The 17975-nt window shown below is 36.5% G+C and overlaps 1 protein-coding gene and 1 long non-coding RNA gene across 4 annotated transcripts in view; one reads left to right on the top strand and one right to left on the bottom strand.

Moving 5' to 3' along the window:
- Nucleotides 1-5678, bottom strand: part of RAD54B (RAD54 homolog B) — a 111172-nt gene extending 105494 nt beyond the window's left edge. Inside the window, exon 1 of one of the 2 annotated variants that reach the window (XM_023496390.2) lies at nt 5498-5678. The gene's annotated coding sequence lies outside the window, so the exon portion shown is untranslated. The remainder of the gene's footprint in view (nt 1-5497) is intronic. The other variant, XM_003760258.4, reaches the window with a different exon arrangement.
- A 302-nt stretch (nt 5679-5980) lies between these two features.
- LOC105749362 overlaps nt 5981-17975 on the top strand; it is a 30562-nt gene continuing 18567 nt past the window's right edge. The window contains exon 1 of one of the 2 annotated variants that reach the window (XR_004231054.1): nt 5981-6302. This is a non-coding gene — a long non-coding RNA (uncharacterized LOC105749362). Of the gene's footprint in view, nt 6303-14392; nt 16315-17975 lie in introns of those variants that run through there. The other variant, XR_004231053.1, reaches the window with a different exon arrangement.

Genomic DNA, 17975 nt, shown 5'->3' on the forward strand with positions numbered 1-17975 from the left:
GCAATGATGAGCTAACCTATTTCAGAAAAGCTTTAAAAGACTTACATGAATTGATGCTAAGTGAAATGAGTAGAACCAGGAAACCACCACACATAGTAACACCCTGTGTGATGACCAACTATGATAGACTTAGCTCTTCTCATCAATGCAGCTTCTGAAGTTGAGATACAACAAAGTATGGTTTAATTCTCTGCTGCTTGTGCTAATTTTGGCTTAGCAATTAACAACAAGAAAACACAGGTACTTCATCAGCCAACAGCACACCATCCATATGTAGAATCATCAAGTTCAGTGTTTGGTAGGCTCCGAAAGAAAGTGTGGGAGAAGAGATTGACCACCAAATTGAAGGTCTACAGAGCTGTTGTACTAACCTCATTGTTGTATACCTGTAAAATCTGCATAATAAATCAGCTCCATGTCAGGAAACTGAAATGCTTCCATTTGAATTGTGTTAAGAAGATTCTAAAGATCATCTGACAGGTTAAGACACTAGAAAGCTGAAGTCCTTTCTCAAACTAAACTGCCAAGCATTCCAAATCTACTGCAGAGAGCACACTTCTATTAGGCTGGCCACAGTGTTCAAATGCCAAATGTATGCTTACCAAAAAGACTATTTTATGAAGAACTTACACCAAGTAAGTGCTTAAATGGTGGTCAGAAGAAGTAATACAATGACACTTTCAAGAACTTTGGAATTAATTGTGTGACATAGAAGCCACAGAGAATTCACACAGGGCAAATGCTCACAAGCTGGTTAGAAAAAGTGATTGATACAAAGACATTCTCAAGATCTCTCTTAAGAACTCTGGAATTGATTGTATGACATGGGAGACACTGGCATAGGACAACCCAGCATTGTGTGACCTCATCAGAGAGGGCACTATAGTCTATGAGCAAAACAGAATTGAATTAACTCAGAAGAAACATGAGATGCACAAATTAGAGAATCCATCCCAAATATTCATATATTTGTGCCCAACCTGCGGCAGAGCATGCTAAGCTCATATTGGTCTGATCAGCCACAGTCAGACACACTAACTTGACTCTCTCATAGGGATGTCACTTTGGTCCTCTTTAAGAATGAAGGGCAATAACCAAGCAAAACAATGATCAATACAGTGACCCAAAACAATTTCAAAAGATTTTGAAAGGAAACTGCTGTCCACATCCAGAGAAAAAAATTACAGAGACCAAATGTAGATGAAAGCATACTATTTTCACCTTTTGTTGTTGTTTGTTTTGTGTGTGTGTGGCTTTTCTCTTTTGTTTTTATTTCTCTTTTCCAACATGACTCATACAGAAATAGGTTAAAAATTGATTGTAAAGCTGTGAGAGTTTGCTGTCATCCCTAGCTTTTCAGCTCAATCATTTACAATGCCAGTCCTCAAGGGTCAGATATTCCCCACTTCAGCTCTAGATAATACCTGTCTGGCCTCTCCTGCTCAATCTCCTGGTTCATTATATATGTCCTAATCTCTAACTGCGGATATATCCCAAGAGTCTGTCCTGAACCCTCTTCTATTTCTCCTACCTCTGGCTTCAATTATGAATTCTAAGCAAATTAGTCCCAAATCTATTTCTCCAGTCCTACTCTCTCCCGTGAACTCAAGTTCCATATCAACAAATGCCTTTTGGACATTTTAAACTGAATATCCCAGTCATCTCAAACTCAAGAGTTTCAAAACAGAACTCATTATATACTGCCTCTGCAACTTACTACTCTTCTAGTTTGCTGAAGGTATCATTATTCTACCAATTTCTCAAGATAACAACCTCAAAGTCATCCTATACTTTTCCCTCTTCCTTATCCCTCCACATCTAAACAACTGCCAAGTTTTGCCCTTTTTTAATCTTCTCTCTACTCCCAGGGCCACCAGTGCCACAAGTTCTCCCCATCTCCAATCCATACTCCAAATTATCTGTCAAAGTGATTATCTCAAAGCACTGGTCTAACCATGTCATTTCCCTGCTAGTTTCAAATGCAAATTCCTCTGTATGGCATATATAACCTTTCACAACCTTTTTAAACTCATCACACATTATTCCTCTTCACATATCTTTCAAACCAGTCGACTGAATTGATGTTAATCCTCACATAGCTCTTCATGTCTTCACTTTAGGTCTTTGCATAGGTTGTCCCTTGAATGTACTATTTACTACCTCAATTTTGCCTCTTAAAAAATCCCTAGTTTCCCCCAAGGTTCAGCTCAGTCCCAAACTTCTACATCAGTTTTTTCCCCGATTCCCCCCAGTTCCCTCAAAAACTACCCTGTATTTTCTCAGTATAAATTTTGTATATACTTTTTTATATACATAGTGTCATTTCCAATAAATTGTTAGTTCCTTTGAGAGTAGAAACTGTTTCATTTTTGTCTCTGTATTCCAAGTGTCTAGCAATTTTTGGTATTTAGTAAGCACTTGTTTATTTGTATAATTGCTTGAAATTAATATTACTTGCTTTCTATAATTAACTAATTAATTTTCTTTCTATAATTAACTAATTAACTAGTTAAGACTATTATTTTTTTATTTTTCTTTTTTTTTGGTGAGGCAATTGGGGTTAAATGACTTGCCTAGAGTCACACAGCTCGGATGTGTTAATTGTCCAAAGGCAAAGTTGAAGTCAGGTCCTTCTGACTTAAGGACTGGTAGTCTATCTACTGTGCCATCTAGCTGCTCTGCTATACTAATTTTTAACTGATTCTACACCCAACTAGCTTAAATTGAGCTCAGGAATCCAAATGAATTAGTTTGAAATTAGTTTAGTTTAAAAGAAAAGTTGCCATCTCTCATGCTAGTATTCCCAAAAATATTCTCTGGCTATCCATTTGTTTAGCCCCACAAAATTATAACCCCCAAAAGAAATGTACTTTTCTTAAGGGAAAGTTAAGGGAGTTTTTGTCATTCTTCTAAGAAGACAGCTCATCTGTTATGATCCTCTAGCAAAAGACTACAAGATATAGATGGGCCCCATAAAACAATGCTGGTCATGTGAGGTCTTGGATCTCATGGATCATCCCATAGCCAATACTGTCTGTGGGGTTTTCTTGGCAAAGAAGTGGTTAGAATGGTTTGTCATTTCCTTCTCTAGCTCATTTTTCAGATGAGAAAACTAAGTAAATGGGGTTATGACTTGCCCAGGGTCAGATCTAGTAAATATCTGAGACTGGATTTGAACTGAGATCTTCCTAACCATAAGTCTGGTACCCTATCTCTAAGGAGTACTCCTCTTTAAAGGCTTTACCTGAATGCTAAAACCAAACAAAGGTCATACCCCAATCCTACCACCTTTTCTTAACACCTACCAAGACCCTTTCTTTGTTGTGTGTTAACACAAGGGTCATCTCCTTCCCTGGAAGTTGCTGGCTTTGCTGGCACATGATGATAACATAATTGTTAAGAGATTTGCCCAAAGTTAGTTGGTTAGTAAGTTAGATAGCTAAAATTCTATGACCAGACTTTGACTACAGTTGTATAGTAAATAATGAGCTAAGAATACCTAGCACAATGGCTAACACAAAGTAAGTGTTTAATAAATGTTTATTGATTGACACAGCAGACACTTAATAAATGTCTGTTGACTAGGAGCCAGGAAGACCTAAGTTCAAGTCCCAGTTCTGCTTTGGTGGCTATTCAAGTCTGGGTCAGTCATTTGACTTCTCAGTGTTTTTTCAGCATACATAGCACATTCTCTAGTGCCCAGCTTCTTAAAATGTGGTTCACAACCTCATATGGGGACTCATAACTGAATGTGGGAGTCACAAAATTATTATTCATTATTGGTAAATGATTTGTATGCCTATTTTATATACCTATATGCCAGGGTCACATAAAAATTTCTCCGAAAAAAAGGGTCAAGAGTGGAAAAAGTTTGAGAAGTTTGGCTAGGCCACAGGTGTCCAACCCTCTGCCAGCAAAACTACTCTTGAACCAGACTAAAGTGTAGTTGAGAAATAGTTTAAAAAAATATACAACAGAGCTGATAATTTCTGGTTTTTCTCAGTCAATATATTGTCATTTTTATTTGAATTTGACATCATGGCTCTATGTAACTCTATAAAACTGTCATTGTTAGGGGAAAATTCTGATTAACATTTCATTATGAAGGCTCTATGATTATAGCAATAGGTAGAACCGTCAGTCAAAAAGCCTTTTCTATAAAAAATAACAGCTACATCAAGGTTTGCAAGTGTTTTATATGTATTATCTCATTAGCTCACAACAACTCTGTGAGAAAAGTGCTGTTATTATCTTTATGGTATGAATGAGCAAACTAAGCCTAAAACAGCTTAATTTACTTATACAGTGTCCCTAGGCTAGTATCTGAAGGAGGAATTGAACTCAACCTTCTGACTCCAAGTCCAAATCCAAGTTTAGGCTTGGCTCCTACTTAAGTCAATAGGCATTTATTAAGTGCCTAACAGATCAATTAATAACCATTTATTATGTACCTATTTTGGGTACTAAGCGATCTTGACTCATTTACTATGCAACTGTAGTGAAAAGAGCATTACATTAAAGCATTTATGACTCTCATACTGCACTAGGGCTGGGGAAACACAGAACAGCACAAACAGTTCTTGTCCTCAAAAAGCTTATGACATAATGGAGACAACAGAAAAGTATAAATGGATGGAGAGATATGAATAGATATATAGAAATGAATGGATATAGATGAATGAATGAATGCACGTATAGTTGAATGGATAGAGATATGAATGGTCGGTAAACAAATGGATATGGATAAATGGATGAATAGATAGAGATGGACAGATTAGATAATAAGTGGACAAACTGATAGATGAATGGATAAATACGATATACTGAGATGGACAAATGAATATGTAAAGAGATGAAAGGATAAAATTAGAAAGATGAATGGGATGCAAAGATATGAATGGATGAATAAAGATGGATAGATGAAAAGAAAAAAATAGAGACTGATAAGAGACGGGCTCAGAAAGCCAGAAGGGCACAAAAAAGCGTGTGCTGCAGCCGAGCCTCCAACGCACCGGGCTCTAGGGGAGAACTTTGTTGTTTTTTGTTTTTTTATTATTATAATAACTTTTTATTGACAGGACCCATGCCAGGGTAATTTTTTATAACGTTATCCCTTGCACTCACTTCTGTTCCGATTTTTCCCCTCCCCCCCTCTACCCCCTCCCCCAGATGGCAAGCAGTCCTATACATGTTAAATAGGTCACAGTATTTCCTAGATACAGTATATGTGTGCGGAACCGAACAGTTATCTTGTTGCACTTGGATTGGATTCAGAAGGTAGAAATAACCCGGGAAGAAAAACAAAAACGCAAACAGTTTGCATTCATTTCTAGGGGAGAACTTGTGATCGCTCTCCGCGGGCTGGGCCTGCCCGCCCCCATCCCACAATCCTCCTCTCTTCCCTCTCCTCCCCCCTCCTTCCAAGCCAGGCGCTCTCCCATCCCCCATCCAGGCCTCCCAGGACTTCTCCCACCCTCCTCACCCATCCGGGACCCACCGGCAAGAAGCGGAAAGCACGGATCAGACGGAGACAGCCGAAGACGGCATACTCTTCTCCTCAGCCCTTCCAAGACTCAAGCGTCCCGCCGCCAGGGCCGTTCGCTCCGCGATCGGCCAATCACCGACCAAATCTCGTATGACGTATGAGTGACGCAATCTCAGAGGGAAGAGCCGCACGCTTTGGCGCATGCGTCTCGAGTAGCTTCTGAAAGCTTGTTTTGTTTTCGCTAGTCTGCAGCTTGGCTGTCATATTCATTGCGCCTGTTATCTGTGGGAGGGGGACGGAAATGAGAAGTGTTTCTCATTTTGCGCTCTTTATGAAACCTTTCATTTTAGACTCAAGACTCGCTTAAATTGTGCCTACAGGTTTTTTTTTACTATCTTAATTGTTTTATTCAATTATAATAATTATTCAAATTTTTTATTTAAATAATTATTCAAAATTCAGATAATTATTCAGAATAATTGTTTTTTTTCCTAATGTTAAGTATCTTATACATTTAAAAGCATCCAGAGAGGGAGTACTTGGAACCCCAACCTAGACTGTCTCTATCTCCCAGCTAGGATTACTGCGAGGGGAGCATCCTCCAGAGGAGGAGGGGAAGGTGACTGAGGAGAGGACCCGGAAAAATGACTGAGGAGGGGGGCGGTGGGAGCAGCTGCTAAGGACTGTCGCGACCGCTTTGCGACAAATGCCTGAAACCGACTCGGGCCGGCTTGGTTTTCTCTGGATCCGCCCGCGTCGAGGCCACATTTTCCCTTCGGGGAGGGAAAATCTGGATGCCGGGGTAGGAAGGAGTGGGGTAAGGATGCTGAAAAACCAAGCTGTCTTTGATGGGCGGGGGGGAGGGGTACGCGCTTCCTTTGGAACCCACGGAGTGAGAGAGGGAGGATAACCTGGCTGTTAAGGCGGCGGGAGGGGGGACCGGGAAATTAACCAAAGTTCAAACATTAAGCGCCTACTAAGTGCTAAATATTGGGGATTACGCTGAGAAGAAAGTCCCTGCCTTAAAAGAGTTTACAATCTAATGGGGGCGGGGATGCTCAGGAGGGCCGTGGAGCTTTAGCCGTGATGGGGAGCCTTTGAAATGAGGAATTTTTTTAAGCGCAAGGTTAAGTTCACCTGTTTACCCTCTCAGTCCTTAGACCTTTTTCTGCGTGGAGCAGTTTGCCTGAGACCAATGTTTCCATTCCAAGGCTTGTACGTTTTTCCTGATGCGGTGCTTTTTTTCTCTCCTCCACCCCAATCCCCCTGAAATCTGCTTTTAGTTCGTGTCTTATCCCTCGGCTTAATTTATACGACTCGCTTTTTGTCAGCTTTCCTGTTCAGTTTCTAACTTGGCTTTCCTTCCAACTTGTATATAATAACTCACTTCACAACTTCCCATTTCCCCTATTCTTAGCCCAGTTTTTACACACAGGTTTCCTCGTTTTCTTCTTCTTATACTTCAACTACAGATTAATTCATGCTAGAACCTAATAAGGTTTGGGATCATCAAATTCAAAACGGAATTTTATTATGTGCTAAAATTCATATACAGTTTCTGTTTGTTGCTCTGTAAAGTGGAACCTAATTCCACTTTGCGCATTCATTTTAATTCAGTATGAATGGACACTGAAAATGAATCAAGTTTTTACTCTTCTCTGACTAGACTTTTCTGTCTAAATCTGAATGGAAATGGGGAAGGGGAGAAGGGAAGAAGTTCTAGCTTATTTGTAACTTCCTTCTCAGAGAAGACCTTGACCTCTGGGAGGTAAGCCACAACATGCAGAAGAGTTGGATTTAAATGAAGGTGAACTGTACTAAAGCCTCATTTTCTCCTCCAGACACATCTGGGTCCAGTGGCAAGATAAGACATCTGGATGTCTGGAGATGGGAGACCTTGTCCTTTTTAAGCTAAAGTCTTTGAACAGGTCTTAGTTTGACTGAGGCAATGCTGGTTTAGTGATTAAGACTGGGTAAGAATTGAGGCATAGAATGGCCTCTTTTACCTGATCATAAAAAAAAATTAAAAAATCTTATCCGAGAGGGAAAGATCTTCAGGGTTTCTCAGCCAAAACAGAAACAATTGCTATTTACCTTCACTCAGTCTGCAGACTCCCAAACTGTAATCAATTGAGGCTTGACCTGGGACTTATTGTTGGTCAATGAAAGAGAGCCTAAGTGATTTAAGTTAAAGACATGGTCCTTAAGAAATATAACCAGTAAACCAGAAAATATCTTGGGAGGTTTCAGCATTAACTTTTTTAAAAAATATTCTTTTGTTACTATTTCTGAGTCAATTGGAGAGATTTCATTAAATAAAACCTACCAAGATTTTCTGGCCATATCAGTTCCACCTAATCTTATCTAACTATTTGTTGTTGTTCAGTCATGTCTAACTCTTTGTGACCCTTCTTAAGATTTGCCATTTCCTTTTCCAGCTCATTTAACTAATGAGACAGAATTAAGTGACATGCCCAAAGTCATGCAATTAGAGGCCAGATTTGAAACTCAGGGAGATGAATCTTCCTTAGTCCAAGGCAGGCTCTCTACCCACTGCCACATCCAATTGCTTGTATCATTACTCTATTAAAAAATCTGTTTTTCTTTCTTTTTTTGGAGTGATAGACCAGATTTATAATTTCATCAGCACGGGGGAACTGTCCCTTCTGAAGAAACCCCCTCTGCCACTGCAAAGAAGTACAGAAGTGGAAAGAGAAAGTTTTACTCTTGAGGAATTTACAACCCATTTTTTCCAGAAGAAGCTTTCCAGACCTTCTAAGAACTACAAGCCAGGATGACAGTCTGGCTGAACATGATGGTGATAAAACCAACTGTTGAGACTTCCATTATGGGGACTTAAGCTGACCTGTAATCAGCTTTCCTTGTATGGCAGAATGATATCCAATTGGTCCAGTAAAATGTCACAAAACACTGTTTTTGTTTGGGGAAAAGGGTTTGGGGAGCGTTGGGATCTGGACATAGAAGTTTAAAGCAGTGCAGCCAGGTGGGAAATGAAAAGATGGTTGGCCTGTAGAGCCTTTCTTAAATTAGAGGGGCCTTAGGACAGAATAAGAGTACTGGGTGTGACTTCTAGAACTGGTATCTTTCAGGATTGTGAGATTCTTGGATGGGCCCTAGAAAAGAAGTTGGGAAAAGTAAGTCAGGGTAAGAAATGAACCATTCTGCAAAATTATAGTTTTTAGAATTTTACTTGGGGCATTGAGTGGTTCATAATTTTGCCTAAGGTCAGATTAAGTTTGTGAAGCTAGATTTGAACTCAGATTTCCCTAGCTCCAGAGCCAGCACGCCTTCCATCCTTTGATTTTATGTATTTATGTAGAGTAACTGAGTTTTCTTCCAGATGTATTGAATCAAATCTTTGATTGTCTACACATGTTCATAGACAAGCATAACATTATACTAGTGTAAGGAAAAAACCCAGAATTGATAAACATGCTGGAGGGAGTATATCTCTGGAGTCCATTACCAGCAAAAGAAAATTTAGAGATAACAATCTAGTCATTTCTGTCTGTTCTTGTTTATAATCTTTACTTTCTGATACTAGTTAGAGGAAATGTCCTACTACGGAAGCAAGAGGGGATAAGATATAGAAAGGCTATCACAACAGAAAAGGACCTATTTATTTTTTCCTCTCTGGAGTGTGTCAGGAGACACCATTTTAGTATTCTTACTTAAGTCCCAAACCCTATTTCTAGGTATCAGTGATGGAAGAAAACAAACCATCAAGTACCCCAGGACTAGTTCCCATCATTTCCTTCTCAACAATCAGGTTTATTTGGTTATCTTCTCCTGCCCCCAGTATGAGGGGCAAGTCTTGACTTGTTCTCTTTCCCTAAGGTGGAGCTTAAAACCAGACTTAATATTCAGGATGAACACCAAACCACCACCAGTACTAAACTTGTCCTTTAATCAGAGAGGTCGTCATTTTGTGACACATAGGCCAAGAAATAAGGCTAGAAGATTTGCTACCATGGAATTCATTATTTAATGATTTTTAAAATTTCATTTAATTTTTTCCAATTATATGTAAAGACAGTTTTCAACCTTCATTTTTAGAGAGATTTGGGGGTTCAAAAATTTTTCCCTCCCCAAGATGGCAAGCAGTCTGATATAAATTATGTATGTGCCGTCATGTAAAAAATTTCCAAATTAGGTTCTGAAAGAAGAAACAGATCAAAAGGGAAAAAAAATGGAAAAAAGGTGAAAATAACATATACTTTGATCTACATTCAGAATCCATCAGTTTTTTCTCTGAAAATAGATAGCTTACTTTACTGCACATGAGTTCATGTAAGTTTTTTCAGGTTTTCCTGAAATACATCTGTTCGTCGTTTTCAGTATTCCATTATATTCGTGTACAAAAAGAGCTGCTATAAAAATTTTTGTACATGTAGGTCCTTCCCCCTTTATAAGATCTTTTTGGGATAACAGTAATGTTATTGCTAAATCAAAGATCACAGTTTGCCCTTTAGGCTTAGTTCCAAATTGCTCTCTAAATTGATTGGATTAGTAAAACATTTAACTTCTAGTTTAATTCAAATGAATGAGTCCTTACAAAAGTATGTTACATCTGCAAGATATCTATTCCTTTCCTTAACACTGAACAGTTCTCATAATATATGCACTTTAAACTGGCGTTATTTTAAATTGTTATTTAATGTATTTACATATCCTAGTACCTTTAACTTTAGATAAATCAGGCAATTTGAAATTAATTCATTTTGTATTTTTATAAAATTGGCTTGTCATATCTCTTTTTAAATAAAAAGATAGATGATATAGGTGATATAGAAAGATAAACATAGATAAGTAAATATAAATAGGTAAAAAATTGTGAATTCCTGGTTTAAAAATTTCCAAATTTGAAAAGATTTGAGCTAACTTTCATTTTCTTACCTATTTATTGGCAAAGTAAATTGAAATTTGTTTGAGATCAATTTTGTAGAAAACTTCTATAAGTAACCTGAGCTGGAGAGGAACAGATCATAGTAAAGCCCTGCACCTGATGTTTCTAGAGAAGAGAGACATCTACTTTTTCCCCTGGCATCTTTTTCTGTAAGATCTACTTATCCAAGGAGACTACTCCCTTCAATTTTGTCAAGCACCATCCATACCAAATACAGAATAATTCTTTGGTTGACATATGATGCTTAAGCTAAAATAAGCAAAGTAATAAATATGTCAGGAGGGTCAAGAGTTGGATGAAACAAGGAATTCTCCTTAAGTTAGGTTGGAGGGGATGGTACAGGTGGTTATAAGACAAGAAAGAATGGTCCAAAGGTACAAAATTAGATTAGAGGACTCTCTGTGTGTTTTAAGTCATCTCTTTACCATATTGGGCTTGGTCATCATGACAAGAAAAAAACAAGGGTAAAAGCCTTTATGATTCAGCAAGTAAACTTAAAATCTGCAGCTCACAGCTCTGGGACCTTATAATTATTACTGCATTGGAATCATATCAGATTGATTAATACTGACTGGAATATCATGGGGTCAAGTTGAATTATTTCTCACATTCCTAAAGTAGTCAGATTTCTTCCTTCTCTTGGTCAGGTCATTACCCCAATCCTGCAAGGCAATGGGAGAGGCAATCTTAATCAAATTGAGGGGTCTTAGTTTGTATAGAGTAGATAGTGACCTGAATTGTAGGCAGGAATATATTCATTCAAATGTCTCCCCTCAGATACTTAGCAGAAGCATGACTTAGTTAAGTCACTTAACTTCTCCCAGACTTACTTTTCTTATGAGTAAAATGAGGGTATTAATAGCACCAAACTGACATGATTTTGTTTGGATCAATAAGATAATATATGTAAAGCATTTTGTAAAGCTTAAAACTAGATAAATATTAGTTATGATTATTTCCCTTTCTAAATTTGGTTACCACCCTATATTCATTTTCTAGGGGCAACTTTTGTACCTTTGCAACATTTTATTTTAAAACAGTAGTCTTTAAGATAATATTTAAATACCTTAATATTTTTAAAAGAAGAAGGGCAAGGTGACTTCACCTATTTCTAGGAAAGTCACTGACTTCTTCCTAGGATGATGGTGCCCTTGATTTTTAGGCCAGAACTATTCCAATGCTTTCCAGCTGACTCAATAACTTACTTGTTATTCTTTGCCTTTTTACAAGTACTGCAGAATTTTTTAGCCTGGCATCTTTGAGAGCATAGGGAACATCTTACCATCACATGGTTGGTCAAACAAGCTAAAGAGCAAGATGAAAAGAAAAGATTAGCTTGTTAAAAAGCTGATCCCTGGAAGAATCTTCAGCTTCTTCAGGAAATGGCATGTGAAATGTTATATTTAGAAATGTTATATAAATCTAAAGCTGGGCAGGATTTTGTTTACATGGGAAAAAAAACAAAAACAGCGTTTTGTGACATTTTACTGGATCAATTGGATATCATTCTGCCATACAAGGAAAGCTGATTACAGGTCAGCTTAAGTTCCCATAATGGAAGTCTCAACAGTTGGTTTTATCACCAGCATGTTCAGCCAGACTGTCATCCTGGCTTGTAGTTCTTAGAAGGTCTGGAAAGCTTCTTCTGGAAAAAAAAAAAAATTGCCATTCTGAATTGCTGAAAAGAGCTAAATCTGTCATAGTTAATCTTCCTACAATCTTGCTTGTTGCTGTGCGCAACGTTTTCTTAGTTCTGCTCACTTCATTCAGCAACAGTTCATCTAAGTCTTTTCAGGCAGAGCCCTGTTTTTTTTATGGCTAAATATCTAAACATTCAAAACCAGCTATACCAAATACAGAATAATTATTGTTTATAAAATGACCTCTCTTCCATACAAGCATTCCTTATTCTTAAGGGTCCTGGTCTGTCCTTTCTTAGATCAAATCCTGCTATTCTGTCATTCTCCAACATAAGTGGGGATTTCAAATAGGGATATTATCAGATTCTAATTCTCTTTTTGATTTGAGAAGGACAAGGACATAGGTTGAAATCATTTGCAATCTCCCTACCTCTTTATCCTTTCATTCAGATTCACCAGTTCTCTTTCTGGAGGTGAATCGCATTTTTCATCATGAGTCCTTCAGAATTGTCTTAGATTGTTGTGTTGATTAGAACAATTAAGTTTTTGATGGTAGATCACTATATTAGAGGCAAAGCTTGGAAATATTATGGGTTTGGTTCATGGCAATAAAGTGAATATCATAATAAAGTGAGTTACATTAATTTTTTGGTTACTTGGGACATATAAAAATCATATTAAATGTGATAGTATGTTTTTTTAAATATATACTTTAATACTTTGTGACCAAAAAAAAAAATGTTCACTTTTATCTGAGCCTTCAGTGAATTGTAGTCTTTTTGCTCAATATTAAAGGTTCCTGACTTATTGGGTAGTAGTTGCTGAAGGTTGTGATAGCTGTGGCAGTTTCTTAAAATGAAAACAATGAAATTTGCCACATGGACTGGCAAAACACTTAAACATTAAAGGCCATTGTAGAGTTATTAATTGGTCTAATTTCAATATTTTGTTTTAAGGAATAGAGAGGTCTAAGGAAAGGGAGAAAGATTGGGCAACAGGTTGGTAGACAGTCAGAAAACACATTTATAAGTTTGCCATCTTATATGGACATGATGACTCAAAACTATTACAATAGTAACATCAAAGATCGCTGATCACAGATCACCATAACAAATGTAATGGTGAAGAAAAGGTTTGAATATTATAAGAATTATCAAAATGTGACAGATATAATATGAATATATACTGTTGGAAAAATGGAGCTAATAGACTTGTCCAACAGAAGGTTGCCACAAATCTTCATTTTGTTAAAAAAAAAAAAAAATCAAAGCAGTATCTAGGAGGGAAGTAGAATAAAATAAAGAATGCCTATATAGCAGTAACTGTGTACAATATCCTCCTGGTTCTGCTCACTTCATTCTAAATTCACATGTCTTCCAGGTTTTTCTGAAAATATTCCCCTTGTCATTTCTTACATCACAATAGTACTCCATGTCAATTATGTACCACAACTTGTTCAGCCATTCCCCCATTGGTAGAAATCACACACACAAAAAAATCTGCTGTAAATAATTTTGTTTCCCTTTTCTTTCATATCTTAGGAATAGAAACTGAATAAGGGATATGCATAGTTTGACAGTCTTTTGGGCATAGTTCTAAATTATTCTCCAGAATAGTTGGACCATTTCGCAACTCCATTAACAGTGCATTGGTATCCCAGTTTTTCTATATCCCCTCCAACATTTGTAGTTTTCCTTTTCTGTCATACTGGCAATCTGACAAATGTGAGGTGATATTACAGAGTTATTTTAATTTACTTTTCTCTAATTAACAATGTAGAGCTTTTATAGAGAAAGAGAAAGAGAGAGAGCAAGCTTTTATTTTCTTCTGAAAAATGCTAATTCTTATCCTTTGACCATTTATCAATTGGCCAATGGCTCTTGTAAATTTGGCTCTGTTCAACATTGTTTTGATGTTTACCTCTTAGTAATATAGCTTGAGATCTAATGATTTTAGACCACCTTCCTTCCTGTTTAAAAAAAAATATATATATATATATATATATATATATATATATTCTTGACCTTTTGTTTTTCCAGATGAAGTTTTATTATTTTCTCTAGCTGTACAAAATAATTTTTTAGCTGTTGGGTTGGTATGATACTGAATACATAAATTTTTTAAATTTTATTTTTATTATATTGGTTTGGCCTACCCCTGAGTAATGGGTTATTTCTCCAGTTATTTAGATCTGTCTTTGTATAAAAAGTGTTTTGTAGTAGTTTACATACATAGTTCCTCAGTTTATCTTGACAGATAGACTCCCAAATATTTTATGTTATTTATAGTTATTTTAAATGGAACTTCTTTTATCTCTTTTTATGTGGATTTTGTTGATCATATATATAATACTGGTGCTTTATGTGGATTTATTTTATATTCTGCAACTTCACTAAACTTGTCCATTGTTTCCAGCTAATTGATTTGCTAAGATCCTGTAACTATACCATCTTATTATCCACAAAGAGTGAGTTTTATTTCTTCATTGCCTATTCCGACTTCTTTTTTTTGTTTGTTTGTCTTACCGCTATAGCTATTACTATAATGGACATTATCTGCTTCTCAAAGTCGTGAGTGGGAAAATGGCATAATGAGAACTTGATAGATATAGGTATAGATATATATTTGAAACCTAGTTAGCCTTCAAAAATACTAAATGTTAAATATTAATATTCAAAATTTTTGTTTATGAATTGCATCAATGTATATTGTTGCTAGTGGTATTCAGTTCCTACTACTTGATTTGTTTTTATCTTAATAGACTGAAATATAATAAGAAAAATGGATTATGATATTGAGTATTTCATTGTATGTGTCAATGAAGGAAGCACTGTTATGCTACATCTGCCAACATGTTCTGGAAGACCTTTTACAAGCTTCTTTTGAACATATTTTCTGTGCTTCCTGTATTCATGGATGATTGGTGTATCACATCATCTGCCCTGAAGATACAGACAAGCACTTAATATGTCAGTGCTCTGACCTTTACAGGTAATAGATGAGTTTGTAGAAATCAAGTTTTCTAATGTAGTCTTTTTTTTTAAGTTGTAAAATTGTTCATCTGTCAATTCACATGACACTGAAAATCACCAAAAAAAAAAATTAGTTAAACTTACCTAACTGTATTTCATGAGATCAAAATAGCACATCTAGCCCATGTAGATTCTTAATGCATTGTTTGATAAGTATACTCAGCTAAATGTCAAAATGATTAACTTGATCTGTGTGTGGACTGCCTCATTTCAACTTAACTAACTTATATTAAGCATCTACTACATATAAAGCACTTTGCCAAGAGGGCTTGGGGAATATAAAAATTAAATAGGAAGATAGGAAGATGTAAAGGGGATGAAATGTGACAAGAACACAAATAAGTAAAGTATGAAATAAGAAATTATGTGGACAAAAGAGAGACACTTACAAAGTACTCTGATACTTTGGAGGTAGACAACTATGGACCGGGGAAGAAATAATACATGAAGATGGTGGCACCTGAATTGAACCTCAATTGAATTGACCCTCAGAGGAAAAGAAGCATTCTAAAAAGTAGAGGTAAATCAGAAGTGCATTTCAGGAATGGTAGAGTGGCTTGTACAAATGTACACGGAGTAGCATAGAGGCAGGAGCTGACATGTTGATATTGAGAAAGGTTTCTTGCTGTTTCAAAAGTATCTCAGAAAAAAGGAAAACTGAACAACATGAAGAATATCTAGAAGACTGTTACTTTAATCAGAAGGAAAGTAATGAGAGCCTGAAGGAGACTCTGGAGATTGTGAGTGAATGAAGAGATTATAAATGTCATGGAAGTAGAATTAATAGAACTTGGAATTAATTTGAGATAGCAGAAAAGACAAGGGAAGAGTCAAGAATAACAGCATGGTAGATAATTTGGAGGATAGATGTGCTATTTTGATCTCATGAAGAACAATTAGGTAAGTTTAACTATTTTTTTTGGTAATTTTCAGTGCCATGTGAATCAACAGATGAACAATTCATTAACAATATTTTCAATTTCAAAGGCCAAATTTGAATTCTGGTTTCTCTTGAGTTGAGGCCCAGCACTCTTTGTACTACTTAACCAAAGAGGAATGTTGTGTCCTGCTTTCTAGAGCCCCCAAGTTGGGGTGACAAAGCATACCTTAAGTGGCAAAACAGTGGGAAGAAGGAAAGTCTGGACAGTGGCAGTCAGGATGACAGAGTATGGCCCTGTTTATTGGGAGGCCTGAGTGGAGTGGCCAGCACTGCAAAGGATAAAAACTCAGGTACAGAACCAAATTTCTTTGGGTATTGGTTGATGGAAATAATTTAAGGTGGTGATATTTAAGATCCCTATTGCCATTCCCAGTAGACTCAGTAAATGTTTGTTAATGAATTATTAAAGGCTAAATTATCAATAGAGTTAGGGTTCAGTGACAAAGGGGAAAATTGGGCAGAGAATGTTAGAAACTATAGAGAAATGGAGATGAAACTAATAGGAGAAGTAGCAGGTGACAGAGATTTTCTCTTTGGCCAATGGCAATCCCGAATCACAAAGATTAGAAGAGTATGAGATGTTGGCTTGCTGTAACAAAGGAAAAGTACCAACTACCAAAGAAATTATAAATAAAACCAGCCTTAAGAGTCAAAAATAATATTCTGGTATGAAGGTGCTCCCAACTATTACGGGTACCCTCTAGGTGGAACCTTTCGTTGTATTGGAACAGGAGCCTGGTGGGTTACTAAAGAGAGCAGGCAGAGTATCCTGTGGTAAAAGAAGTTTCAGCAACTGTTGTCTCTGTATGTTTCCATCACATAACCTTAATAGTTCCATGGTAACCAATGGCAACCATACTAATGTGTTTAGTTATTTTCAAGAATCACTATATCCTTGGAGTACTGGAATTGTCCTTCATGGAGGACAAAATATATATAGATGTTAATTTAAATTTTTATCAAATTGTAAGTTATTCTCAAATCTCTTTAGGCATGTTTCCCTAAGAAAAATAATAATTACTAAATCCAGAATCAGGCAGCAATCTAGGATATGATATATCAGTGGAGAAAGAGAGGTTACTTACTCACAAGGATCCTTTTTAAAGATGTAGGTTTCCCCAAAAACTTGTATAGTGCTTTGTTCAAAGATAGTTTCCATAAACAATCATGAACTGAGATTAATTTATCTGTCTCCCAAAGATTTAATGAATGACCATTACAACAATAATTGTTCCTTTGATTCTTTTCAATGGTACTATATCACATTCATGAGAATTCCCAGTTTGGACATGGAGACAGGGGCCTCTTGACAATGGGCTCTGGAAAAGCGGTTCCACTCTAAGTGTTGTGGAGACCTATACTGTATATTGATTTTAGATAAATGGTTCTGGTTTTTAAGTAGATGAAAGGGAATGGAGGGGAAGATCTAGAATGTTTCCAGCTTTTAATTCTGTTAATTCAAGTCTGTTTTGTAAAAATGATTCTGTTCAATTGATGAGATTTAATTTATTTAGTGTTCCCCAGTCTATAAGTAGATCAAAACTTTTCCTTCTCTGGAAGCCCCTAGAAGGAGGATGGTACTAAATTAAAGGTATTTAATACAGTAGTACAATTCCCTATGTCCTCAATTAAGCTAGATCTTTTTTTAGATTAATTCACCTTGTCTGTAATTGTAAAAAGTTTCACATCCTCTCTGTTATTAGCAAAGCACTTCCCAACAATCTGTCTCTTGATGCCCTATCCTTCATAGGAGTTGTCTAAATCAATTTTGGGGGAAATGTAAACCTCAATTAGGAAGCATTCACAAAATACAAATGAGAAGCAAAAACAAAATCTACTATGCATCAAGTATATCCAGAAAAGCAAGTTACAATCATGCTATCAAATAAAGCAAAAACAAAAATTGACAATTTGGAGATTAAAGGAAATTAAACTATGCTAAGAATGAACC

Source organism: Sarcophilus harrisii, chromosome 1 (genome assembly GCF_902635505.1).
Source record: "Sarcophilus harrisii chromosome 1, mSarHar1.11, whole genome shotgun sequence".
Lineage (NCBI taxonomy): Eukaryota > Metazoa > Chordata > Mammalia > Dasyuromorphia > Dasyuridae > Sarcophilus > Sarcophilus harrisii.